Below are 11,009 nucleotides of genomic sequence, written 5' to 3'. Positions count from 1 at the left end.
TTTATTTTGCCTATATATATGGCGGCTGTATGGAACGAAAGAACAACTTTGATGATATATGAAATTTGTGAGATTATTCTCTCGTGAGAACTTCGAGTTCTTCCTGGATTTTGTCCAAGCAAATCCAACCTATCGGCGTATCGGCGGGTTCATCATCCCTCGTCGTGTGTCTTTCATCGTCCCCGAGTTGCTGCGTCAATTGCACGTTGGGGTTTAGGGATTCGTTCGCCTAAATCATTTCGTGGGTTAGATTCAGAGGTTTTGGGATATTCCATCCTTTATCTGTCTTCTAATTTTATCATATCTTTCATCGTCTCCGAGTTACTGTATCAATCGTGCGTTGGGGTTTAGGGATCCGTTCTCTAGATCTTTTCGTAGATTAGATTCAGGGGTTTTGGGACAATATTCCACAATTTATCTTTAATTCATTTCTCGATTCCAGGTCTAGAGATCTAGCTATCTCTTGTTCACATCAGTCTTTTCAATTTTATCCGATCAATTTCAGTCTTCCGCTTACAAATCGAATAAATCGAATGGATGAATCGTAGTAAGAATCTTAGAATTATAACATATAAATCATGATTTAATTAGTGATTCACTCATCTAATCCAAGATTTTTAGTAAGAATCTTAGAATTATAACATATGAATCTTGATTTGATTAGTGATTCACTCATCTAATCTAAGATTCTTAGTAAGAATCTTAGAATTATAACATATGAATCTTGATTTGATTAGTGATTCACTCATCTAATATAAGAATCTTAAATTTTCGAACCGAAATAATAAGTGATTTTGCCAACCAAAAAAAAAAATTAGAAATTACAGTTAGAGTACTCTGTAGGTGCCAAAATAAATTTGCTATTATTATGTTGTTATATACATAAAATCAAATTATAAATTCAAACATCATGAGTGAGAAAATTTAATATTATATTTTACAATCCAATACAGCTTGGTGAAATTAAAATGCATATCCATTAATGAACCGCAATAACATATGTTCACGTGGATATTATAATTAAAAACTTTACTAAGATAAAATAGAAATAACGTACACGACTATGTCATTCATTACGTAATCCGAATAAACCGTCAACGTTAATTTCAAAATAACATGATACATGACCAAGGTGTGGTGCAAATACAACCTTCATACACCTATCTCTTTGTGAAGTGAAGTGCTACTCGAGGAACTCCCGACAGTAGTCATTTGCAATATTGGGCTCGTCAAAATTTTCAACATTGCTAATCTAATATTTACGCAATTTGACCAAGAAAGTCCCAAAGCCGGTGTGACATTACGTCCAGACGTCAATAATGTGCTATCTTTAACGACTCGTACCTGCGAAGAACTGGACACAAAATCCACCACTTGATTGGTAACAACTACTGCTAAATTATATTCCCTCCATCCATGAAAGAACTTTCTAGGAGGGAGTGGCACGGGTTTTAAGAAAAAATATTATTGAGTGTATTGAGAGTGAATAAAAGGTAGTTGAGTGTATTGGAAGTGGTGAAAAGGTGTTATAATTAATATTGAGAGTTGTGAAAAGTGAAAAGTAAGAAGATTATAAGTGGTGGGGTATAGTCCAAAAATAAGTAGGAAGTTCTTTTGTGGACATTCCAAAAAGGAAAGATAAGAAGTTCTTTCGTGGACGGAGGGAGTATTTGGAAGCATACTCCCTTAATTTAATAGAAATCTTTAAAAATATTTTTTGCCGTTTACTCATGTCCATCCCGGTATTTTCAAATTCAGTTCTAAACAGTGACGTAATAGAGTCAATAATTACTAGCTTAACATTAGACATTGACAAATAACTATCGAGTAGTGATTTTCGGAAACTACAGTGTCCGGACACTGCATGAAAAACCGGTTTTTTTAAAGTTTTTTGATTGAGCCGGTTTTTTGCTAATTTATGGTTTTACTAAAATATAATTTCCTTATATTTTTCAACTACTTTTAATCTTATTAAAAATATATTTTATTAAAATTTTTATTTTATGCAAATTTCGTTTTTTTTTTGCCATTTTTTTTTTCGAAAAATACTCCCTCCGTCCACGAAATGAGTACTCATTTGTGGACGGCACGGGTTTTAAGAAATGTATGGAGTGTAGTGTGAATAGTTTAAGAGTCCCACTTTTTGAGTGTATTAATTAAAGAGATGTGTGGGGTACACTTGCCAAAAAGGGAAATGGGTACTCATTTCGTGGACGGACGAAAAAGGAAATATGGGTACTCATTTCGGGGACGGATGAAGTATATTTTATTTTTAAATTTTTTTTGTTTTTTTCTTTTAAAATATTCTTTCCTTAAATTTCTCAACTACTTTTAATCTTATCCTAAATATATTTTATTTACATTTTTATTTTACCTAAATTTCATTTTTTTTTTTTTGCCAATTTTTTTCCGAAAATTATACTCCCTCCGTCCACCAAAAAAACTCCTACTTGCCCTTAAATATTTGTCCACCAAAAAAACTCCTACTCTACTTTTTGGACAATTATACCCTCCCTTGCTTTTAAAATTAGTACACCTTTACCTATTGGCCCCACTTTACTCTATCATTACTTATGTTATTATTGTTATTATTATTATTATTATTATTATTATTATTATTATTATTATTATTATTATTATTATCCTTATTATATTATTATTATTATTAATATTATTATTGTTACTATTATTATTATTATTATTATTATTATTATTATTATTATTATTATTATTATTATTATTATTATTATTATCCTAATTATATTATTATTATTATTATTATTATTATTATTATTATTATTATTATTATTATTATTATTACTCCCTCCGTCCACGAAATGAGTACCCATATTTCCTTTTTCATCCGTCCACGAAATGAGTACACATTTCCCTTTTTGGCAAGTGTACCCCACACATCTCTTTAATTAATACACTCAAAAAGTGAGACCCTTAAACTATTCACACTACACTCCATACATTTCTTAAAACCCGTGCCGTCCACAAATGGGTACTCATTTCGTGGACGGAGGGAGTATTATTATTATTATTGTTATTGTTATTGTTATTGTTATTGTTATTGTTGTTGTTGTTGTTATTATTATTATTATTATTATTATTATTATTATTATATTATTATTATTATTATTATTTATTATTATTATTATTATTATCGTTATTATTTTTTATTATTATTATTATTATTATTATTGTTATTATTATTATTATTGTTATTATTATTATTATTATCCTTATTGTTATTGTTATTATTATTATTATTATTATTATTATTATTATTATTATTATTATTCTTATTATTATTATTATTATTATTATTATTATTGTTATTATTGTCATTATTATTATTATTATCAAATAGCTAGTGAAAGATTAGTAAAAGTAATCACAATACATAAACACTACCCTTTTAGTCTTTTACACCACCTTTACACCACCTTTTTCAGCTTTCTTAGTCTCCGTGCCGAACCCCAAATGGGAGTTTTTTTGGTGGACGGAGGGAGTATTTTATTTTTAAATTGTTTATTATTTTTTTTTCATTTTTTTATTTTTCTTTTAAAATATTATTTCCTTAAATTTATCAACTATTTTTAATCTTATGCTAAATATATTTTTTACATTTTTATTTTACCTAAATTTCGCTTTTTTGCCAAAAAAATTTCCGAAAATTATATTTTATTTTTAAATTGTTTATTTTTTTTTTGATTTTTTTTTATTTTAAAATATTCTTTCCTTAAATTTATCAACTACTTTTAAAATTTATATTTTTTTCGAAATTAATATTTTAGTTGTTTTAAGAGTAAATTTTTTTTTTCCAAAATTATGTTTTATTAATTTGTTTCCAGATTATTATTATTATTATTATTTATTTTTCGAAATTAAATATTTTTTTCGAAATTTATTTTTTTCCGAAATTAATATTTTAGTTGTTTTAAGAGTAAATTATTTTTTTTTCCAAAATTATGTTTTATTAATTTGTTTCCAGATATTTAGGGATTCTCTTAAAAATAATCATAGATTTGTTCACAGATATTTTTTTATTATTATTATTACTTATTTTTTTAAATTAAATATTTTTCTCGAAATTTATATTATTTTCGAAATTTATATTTTAGTTGTTTTAAGTATAAATTATTTTTTTTTCCAAAATTATGTTTTATTAATTTGAAAATAGGAAGAAAGATGAATACCAAATAAGCAATGACAATAATGCGTATAACATGTTAATCAACACAAACAAAGGAGTATTTATAGTGAGGAAACCCTATCATGAGGAAGTAATCAAAAATAAAAGCCCACTCTGATTTGTTTAAGAAGATATCAATATTTCCTATAAAAACTAGGGTTTGTTAGTAGAAATAATGAAATATAAAATCCCACGCTGATTTGTTTAGGCCAAAATAAAGGAAAAAAATATCAAAATGCTGATTTGTTTAGGCGAAAAGTAGAAATAATGAAATATAAAATCTCGCGCTGATTTGTTTAGTCCAAAATAAAGGAAAAAAAATCAAAAGGCTGATTTGTTTAGGCGAAAAAAAAGGAAACAAATATCAAACACGCTGATTTGTTTAGGCGTAAAAAAAGGTAAAAAAATATCAAAAGGCTGATTTGTTTGGCGAAAAAAAAAGGAAACAAATATCAAAAATCACCCATTTAAGGGGCATAGAAGATTCGAACCTACGACGTCCATTGTATGTAAACGATACTTTGTCACCTTACCCGGCGGTGGCAGCCGCAATAGGTTATCGTTGGAAATCAACTTATCTTCTATTGTCGCAATAAATAAATAAATATTAATATTATATATAGGCTACAAATTAGAATATTAAAACGCAGATTTGAGGCAAAGAAAAAGGAAAAAAATAATATTGATTATGTTTTGTATAAGATTTTAAGTGATTGCATGCCATGTGTTTGTGAAAATGCCTGTTCGATTTTTTTAAAAAAAACTAGCGATTTGTTGCCATAAAAAAATCGCCCCCTCTAAGGGACAAGGGGGAATCGAACCTCTGACCTTCGTCTAATGTATATGATACTTTGCCACCTTGCCTGGCGGTGGCAACCGCAATAAGTTATGGTTGGAAATTAACCTACCTTCTAATGTCATGTACTTATGTTTATTTTAGCTCATTTTAGCCTTTTCATACATTCAATTTAATTCTTATGTTGATTATAAAAATATTAGTTGTTAATATAATTTAACTATATTGTTGATTAGTCTTTTAAGTGTGTAATTAATAAAGTATAAAATTGATAAAATAAAAGAGAAAATGTAATAAAAGTGATAAAGTAGGAGATAGAATGTAATAGTTATTACCAAAAAGGAAACGTGTCAAGATTCGTGAGACAACCCAAAAAGAAAAACGTGTCAAGATTCGTGGGACGGAGGGAGTATATGTTAAATGGTCTTGCAAGCGAAATCCAATCGTATAATTTTTTTTTTTTTTCCAAATTCAATAATTAATTTCAATACATTGCAAAATGCCATCGTATAATGCGTTCTTTCTCATCCAAAAATATGTTAAATAGTGTCGTGGCCGAAATCCAATTGTATAAATCATTTCACTTTATTTCATTTATTTATATATTATATTCACAAATTTAACTTAAATTAATTAATAACTCATAATTTTATAACAAATAGTTATATCGACTTCGTTAAACTATAGTATAGCAGTTCATTGTCTTATTGGCATATCACGTTTAATTGTTTTCAATAAAGCACTGTATTTCCCTCAAGTATATGTTAAATAGTTTTATATGTTAATTTTATTTCCAAATTCACTAATTAATTTCAAATAATTTATTAACTTTATTTCATTGAATATAATTTTTTCGACTTCACAAAGTATATGGTACATAGTTTTCCAAACAAAATCCATTCGTTTGATTCATTTATTTTAATTTTCTTATCGTCACTCACACAGTAGTAGTTCATTTTCTTATTATTACATCACCTTTAATAAAGTATATGTTATTTATTTTTTCGATCTATTTCCCATCATATGATTCATTTTATTTTTAAAAATGTAACTAATTTAGTTTAATCAATTAGTTCAACTTTATTTCATTGAGTATAATTATTTCGACATCATTATTTAAACTATAGTAGTTCATTTTCTTATTATTACATCACCTTTAATAAAGTATATGTTATTTATTTTTTCGATCTATTTCCCATCATATGATTCATTTTCTTATTATCAAATTGACATCAATACTATATTATGATACATTTTCTTCAAGTATATGTTATATAGTTTCCCGAGCGATGTCTCATCGTATGATTCATTTTGTTTAAGTAAGATTTTTAATTACACAACATATATAATTCCATTGAGTAACATATTTATTCATTTATAATATATTTTATGAAAACAAATATAGGATTATTTTGAAGGGAGTCTTTAAAATAAGTAATAATAGCTTTTTTGGAGGATGGTCAAAGGGTCACGCTAGGCGTGAAGCTAACAGGGCGGCTCATGCGCTCGCTCACTTCGCTTTTTCTGTTTCTACTGTAATGATCTGGAAGACGGATTTCCCTCCGTGGCTTTCAAATATTGTTGTTGCCGACTCTTTTTAATATAAGCTTACTTTGTCTTCAAAAAAAAAATATAATAATAATTAACATAAATTTCGTAACTTTTGCTTTTATTTCGGTTTTTTTTAAAAAAAAAACTTCTTCCAATTTTATTTTTTTGTTATTGTATTTCGTTTTTTTTTAAAAAATCATCTTCAATATGTTATTTTTAAAAAAATATTCGAATAAAATATATAAATGAAAACAAATCTAGAATTATTTTGAAAGGAATCTCTAAATTAGTAAAAATAAAAAAATTAACATAACATTCGCAAAATAAATTATATGTGGAAATAAATCTAGGATTATTTTAGGAGAATATCTAAATTACTGGAATCAAATATAGGATTAATCTTTGGAGAATGAAAATCTCTAAATTAGTGGAATCAAATCTAGGATTATTTTAATATAATCTCTAAATATGTGGAAACAAATTAATAAAACATAATTTTGGAAAAAAACAATTTACTCTTAACACAACTAAAATATTAATTTCAAAAAAAAATTTGAAAAAAAAATGTAATTTCGAAAAATAAATATTAATAATAATAAAAATATCTGGAAACAAATCTATGATTATTTTTAAGAGAATCCCTAAATATTTGGAAACAAATTAATAAAACATAATTTTGGAAAAAAATAATTTACTCTTAAAACAACTATAATATTAATTTTGGAAAAAAATAAAATTAAAAAAAAATTAATTTCGAAAAATAAATAATAATAATAAAAATATCTGGAAACAAATTAATAAAACATAATTTTGGAAAAAATTGACACTCGAATATGTGCTATTATTTTAATTTTAATTGAATTATCTTATTTTGGTTAACTATCTATCTTGTCGATATTATCTCTTTTTATTAAAAATAACTCTAATTAAAAAGAAATTAAACGTATATTTGTATATAAAGATAATTTAAATATCTATATGGAATTAGCAAATGAAATTGGATAAAAAAAATGAAAAAAAAAACAGAAAAAAAAAGACGCAGAAGGAGGGAACAGGAGTATTTTGGAAATAATTTGCAATCTCTTACTTAATTATCATTAAGATTAACTAAGTAAAATGCTAATTACGTTAAGTTACAATAATTATAAGTTTTTTTAGATGCCTTGTAATTTGACATAATTGCCCCAATTATGTATATAGTAAATTTATCACTACTCTAATTTACACAGTGAAAAGGACAAATAAATTGCAGGTTGAAATGTGTCCAACCCAAATCAAATGATACTGTTGCTAGCTGAATTTTAGGCAGAGTGTCAATAATATCGGTCGCGTCTTATGCCATTAAAGTCACGACTTCCAATCTTCGAAATAACTCTCCTCAGGTGGAGATCATTTTGTAAGATTTTCGTAGTACAGTTTGTCGGATGACTCGGATCGCTAAAATTTAAGTTCCTTTCAATCGACAAGAATTGATATATACGTTACGAAGAAAAATATCTAGATACTTACATGCAGAAGATACTAGTCAACAAATGTTAAGTCATTACAATCACATTTCTTTAGCTACGTTTACTTTGATGGATAAATTTATTCATGGAAAATAATGGATAACAAAAATTTATGCCTTTAAATGTCTTTTTCATTTTCCAACATTTGACATAAAAGAGATGTTCACCATTTTTCCTTCTTTATTTTCACTTCAAGGATGAACAATATTATCAGACCAAAAATGGAGGGATAATATTATCTATCTTTGAAGTGAAAAGAAAAAAGAAAAAATGGTGAGCATCTTTTTTATATCAAATATTGGAAAAAGAAAAAAACATTTAAAGACATAAATTTGTGTTATCCATCATTTTCCATGGACAAATTTATTTATCAAAATAAACGCAGCCTATCAGATAAACTCTAAGGTTCAATCCCCCAGTATTCCTCTTCCCCTAATTTTCAAAACAGAGATATCAAGTAAGACACGGCGACATTTACTTTGATGGTTTAGTTTTGATTTTTTAACTTGTTTAATGAATTTGTCATACCAGTCAAAGTAAATGTCCCCTTAATTTGTAAAACAATACTCCTCCATTTCAACACCTTATAGTTTAGATCAATCTATTTGAAATGTCTCATCATTTCCTTTTTAAGTGAGAATATTTGTTGATCATAACCTTAATTAACATGCTCACAATTTTTTTTCTTTGTAATTTTATCTCATTTTAATTAATAACCTATTTTTAGCCCTTCACATATGATAGAGAACCATTTAATAATTTCATTAATTCTCTTTTTATAATTGTGCCTCAAAGAAAGGAGACATTTTAAATATATCGAAGGTATATATATATATATATATATATATATATATATATATATATATATATATGTTTCAATCATTTTCATGGCGTTCAAAAGAAACAAAAGTAACTTTTAACCAATTCAACTCTTAGAAAATTTTCGAAATTATTGAAGCTTTGTCTCTGTCTCCCCCAAAAAGACGGATGAATATTCAATATTGCAATTTATTGTGTCTCACACATTCACTATTAGTTTTATTATTTTATTATTAAATTAGAATTTTATTGAAAGAAAAAGAAAAAGAACCAAGAAACCCTCGAGAGCACATAATTTTGTTATTATATATTCATTATAGAAAGTATTATTATCCTGTCTTGTTAAAATGACTCTATTTTTATTTTGGTATATCCTACTAAGTGGCTCAATCCATAAAAAACAACAATTAACTCTTGAAAAATGTATGTCCTACTACTTTTATCCAATTTGCTTACTTCATCCGTCCATCAATTCGTGTCCTAGGGGAACTGTGAAGGGGGTACGAGTTATTAAAAAAAATGTTTATTTATTGAGTGAAGAAGGGGACCCGTATATATAGTTGACTAATGATATTTTATAATATTAAAAATGGTGGATCTCTCAATGACATCTGTGTAAATAAGTGTAAAATATAAGGGTAGTAACTAAGGAAATAGTTACTAAAAATAAGTAGGACACAAATTGGTGGACGGATCAAAATGACAAATTAGGACATGAATTGGTGGACATGGGGGGTATTATTTTAAATCTTCGTGTCCAAAAAAAGAGTCATTTTTTAATTGGACAGAGGAAGTATTATATAATAAATCTTATTTAATATTTATCTCTAAGAATTAAAATTTCAATTAATATATAAACTATATGTTTCTAACTTTATATTAATTAACTCCCGTATTAGTTAGTAATTAAATAAAGAACTAAATATAAGAGAAATTATGAACTCTAATTTGGTTAGTAAACTATTTTAATATTATGGCAAACTAAACATAATCAATAATTTAAAATTGAACAAAACTGACAAAATAATGAAGAATTGAAAATGAAATAAGACACCAAAAATAGGATAGAGGAGGATTCCCCATAAAGAGAAAAAAGCTAACAACTAGCAAACAAACCCTATGTAGCATCTGCTATAGTGCCTACCCAGAAATTCGAAGCAATAAATATCTGTCGCCCTCTTATTTATATCTATCTCGACACAATATCTGTATTTTGGTTGTGACATTTCAACCACTCCTGTTCAAAGACTTTCCGCATGCATGTGATTTTACATATGGTTTGTTTATTCAAATTTACTCTCATAAAATTACATGTTCACTTTTTCTTTTAAAATGAATTCAATTAATTAATTTAAACATGTTCTGATATATTTGACGTATGCAGATGGTCGCTGATCGCCGGCAGACTTCCTGGGAGGACTGCAAACGACGTTAAGAACTACTGGAACTGCCATATCTCGAAGGGACCGACACCGGCCCGAGGAAAAACCCTCACCGAGAGCAACATCGTACGGCCTCGGCCTCGGACCTTCTCCAACTCACAACCACCAGCTTGGTCGGCCATGCTAATCAGATCCACGAAACTTCCCACAAACGACGATCCTAACGGCCCTTCTTCATCACTAGCAGAATGCATGCGGTGGTGGGGAGAGTTGCTCGAGATCACGGAACGGGGAACAAAATCCGTTTCTGTTTTCCGACAACGTCCCGCCTGTAATGGAGTCGGCCAGAATCGACGATCAAGATGGACGGTGACTTGTTATGTGATGGCGATATATGATTTGGAGCTTCACCCACCAATCATTGATATATAATGTTATGAAAGCTCCTTTTGCTTTTGTATGTTGTTTTTCCTTCCACGTTCTCTAAAATGAAATAAGAGATACACCAACACTCCTATTAATTAAATATGAGCCCCTCAATAATATAGGGCGACTCTAAAACTAGTCATTTTACTATAATAAAGATACGATTGATATTGTGAAAAAGTATACTGTGACATAATAAAAATATTTTATAGTAATAACTTTAGATGTAGTAAATTTTGTTACATTGATAGATATCACAAAATCATTGATATATGATTTGGAGCTTCAGCCACCAATCATTGATATATAATGTTATGCCCAAAAGT

At 27.4% G+C, this 11,009-nt stretch overlaps 1 long non-coding RNA gene across 1 annotated transcript; it reads left to right on the top strand.

The window, feature by feature from the left end:
• Positions 1–9,981: 9,981 nt before the first annotated feature.
• LOC131001758 (uncharacterized) lies at positions 9,982–10,858 on the top strand. Its single transcript, XR_009094021.1, has 2 exons — positions 9,982–10,152; positions 10,260–10,858. It is a non-coding gene; the product is annotated as an uncharacterized LOC131001758 (long non-coding RNA).
• The last annotated feature ends 151 nt before the right edge of the window (positions 10,859–11,009 follow it).

This window comes from Salvia miltiorrhiza, chromosome 8 (genome assembly GCF_028751815.1).
Source record: "Salvia miltiorrhiza cultivar Shanhuang (shh) chromosome 8, IMPLAD_Smil_shh, whole genome shotgun sequence".
NCBI classification, from domain to species: Eukaryota; Viridiplantae; Streptophyta; class Magnoliopsida; order Lamiales; family Lamiaceae; genus Salvia; species Salvia miltiorrhiza.
The sequence above is the reverse complement of the archived record's forward strand: the minus strand, read 5'-3'. Positions and strand labels throughout refer to the sequence as shown.